The 2,451-nt window shown below is 57.1% G+C and overlaps 1 protein-coding gene across 1 annotated transcript in view; it reads right to left on the reverse strand.

The window, feature by feature from the left end:
* Window positions 1–1,275: 1,275 nt before the first annotated feature.
* ITGB3 (integrin subunit beta 3) overlaps window positions 1,276–2,451 on the reverse strand; it is a 40,722-nt gene continuing 39,546 nt past the window's right edge. Inside the window, exon 15 of the mRNA XM_030540990.1 lies at window positions 1,276–2,451. This exon is cut by the window's right edge and continues 834 nt beyond it. The gene's annotated coding sequence lies outside the window, so the exon portion shown is untranslated.

The following is a 2,451-nucleotide window of genomic DNA, read 5'->3' on the forward strand; positions in this document are numbered from 1 at the left end:
ACGGAGATAGGCCAGAGTAACACAGCAAGGCAGGCTGCCAATAGCTTGCCTGCCCGGTAGCAGTTGTTTAAAAGGACCATGGAAGGGTTCCAAGTGCTATTTACGATGTAGTCTGTGTCCACTGGAAACAAACACACAAAGTCCCTGCGCAGGACTCGTTCGGAAGCCGACTGGGGACTGTTAAGGCCTCCGCTCAGGGTGTTCAGACAATTGCCCTGCGGTTTAACTGTGTGTTATGTTTTCTGCCCAGGCCCGAGAAGGCAGAACGCTGGGTCAGTGCAAGAAGGGGAACTCAGTATGTAACATTGCCTCAGCATCTACGTCTGTTTCACGCTTCTCGGCGCTCCACCCTCTCCATCCCAGGCCACTTGCTGCAGAGAACCCCAGGGTCAATTTGACTGGGTGCAGCCAGACCCTCACTGCCAGGGCTTGGCACGCGGCGGCGCAGCCTGGTGGCCCGTCTGCTGCTGTTTGTCCCCCAGAAGCTTCGCTTTTAAACATGAACATTGTTAATGCCGGGATAGCTCGTGCAGGAAAGGAGGGGACGGTCACAGATCTCCCCACCCGAGCAGCAGGCCGTGAAAACTGCCGTCTCAAAACCTGCCCCTCATCGCTCTGAGTGGCCACTAGATGTCCCCACCGTTCTGGCCCGTAACGCTCAGCCGAGATCCCAGTTCCTGCAGGCCAGAGCATGGGCTGAATGTCCCCTGTGGCTCTGCCCCAAAGTTTAGAGCATTTAAATCTGGAGTCACACTCCTTAGAGGGGCCAGAAGCCAGCCGCAGCCTGGCATGGCAGGAGCAGGGGAATCCCCGCCCACCTTGTGCTTCCCTTTTCTTTGCGCCCCGGGGCGTTTCGTTCATCCGTCCCCGGGGCCAGACGGAGCCTGATCCCTGACTGGGGCTTCCCCAGCCCCAAATAAAGAGGCAAGTGGATGCATAGAGCAGTGTGCATCAGGGCTCTGACAGAAACAAACCAACCCCAACTCCCAACGTTTCAGTTCCAAATTTCCTTTCAATTCATTTTTTAAAATTGGCCCTGGGCAAAACATCCTGGGCAACCCAACCTCATTCCCCTCCCACGTTCCGATTCGCTGAAACTGTCGAAAAATTCACTCTGACCAAAAACTATTTTTCCCCCGACTTTTTGAACTTGCCAGCGCCTGCCCAATTCATTATTCACCCAGCAGTCGCTGCTGCCCGCAGCCACCCCCAGGAGATGCCAGCGCTGTCGCCAGGCGCTGCCCCCACAGTCTGCAGCTAAAGACCAGGCCCTCATTAGTGCAAAACTTTTTTATTTGGTGCTGTATGAAAAGTCTGAGGTTGGGCCGATTTCAGATGTGCCCTGGGGAGACCCACACTCCCCTCCTCTCCCCAGCCCTCGGGATCTTACCCTTGTTCTCATGGGCATCAGAGCCCCACCCCTATTGCCCTGCAGGTGCCTCTGGGAGATCAGGCGGCTCCTTGCGCCTAGCCTGGGTTGACGTTGTCTAGACTGCAAAGGGAGGGTACAGTAGCTAAAGGGGAGCTGGACATGGGTGCCAGCCATCCCTGCCCTGTGCTGCAGGCTCTGGGGGTTGCAGCTGCTCAGGAGGGAAGAGCTGGGAGGTAGCTCCTTGCCCTGGCAGGAGGGGGCAGTGCTGGTGCCCATCCAGGGCAGGGGGCAGCGTGTCTGATTCTGCCGCTGCTTGGTCTGCAGAGTAGATACCAAGAACTCGCGGGCAGCACGGGGTTCCAGGCACGACCCGAAAACAGGTCCTGGCTGCTGTTCTGCACGGAGGGGAATTTGCTCCCCAGCTCAGGCCTGGAAAGCTGACAATGTTCCCCTTTCCCTTGCCCCCCAAAACCACTGGTGGGGGTGAAAATCTCATGTATCCTGGCTGGAACACCGTCCAGCTGAGGATGTGAAAGCACTTTAACATTCACTCACAAAGCCCTGCAAGCCCCTGGAGAGGTAGGTACAGGCCAGGAGACCCATTTTTGGCAGATGGGGAAACTGAGGCCCGGCGTGGCACAGTCCAGGTCGTGCAGGGAGCTAGTGGCAGAATCAGGAGGCGAACCCATGTCTCTTGCGCTAGCCCCGTGGTAGGAAGCTCTCCCTAATCTTTGGCTGCTGTTCCAGAGAGAGAGAGAAAGAGATTGTGTCCCAGGGGCCGATTCCCCAGTGTCCCACTTCCTTGCAGTGATATTTGGCCCCAGGCTAGTGGCTGGAGACCCCTTGTTCGTTTCTTTGCCTGATCACTAGCTAGCACCTCCCAGCGCTGGATTGCAAAGGCACATCAACATCATGGTACAGAGGGGGAAACCGAGGCACAGGGTGGCTCTGTGTGACATACCAGGCTACTTGCTGTGGGTTGGAAATCCTGGTGGATCTAGGCTGGGGAAGAGCAGGTCTGGGGGGAGCTGGTGTCACAGCCCCTTGTGCTCCTCTGCGTCACAGGGGTGAGAACTGAC

The sequence above is a fragment of the Gopherus evgoodei genome, chromosome 23 (assembly GCF_007399415.2).
Source record: "Gopherus evgoodei ecotype Sinaloan lineage chromosome 23, rGopEvg1_v1.p, whole genome shotgun sequence".
Taxonomy (NCBI): Eukaryota; Metazoa; Chordata; order Testudines; family Testudinidae; genus Gopherus; species Gopherus evgoodei.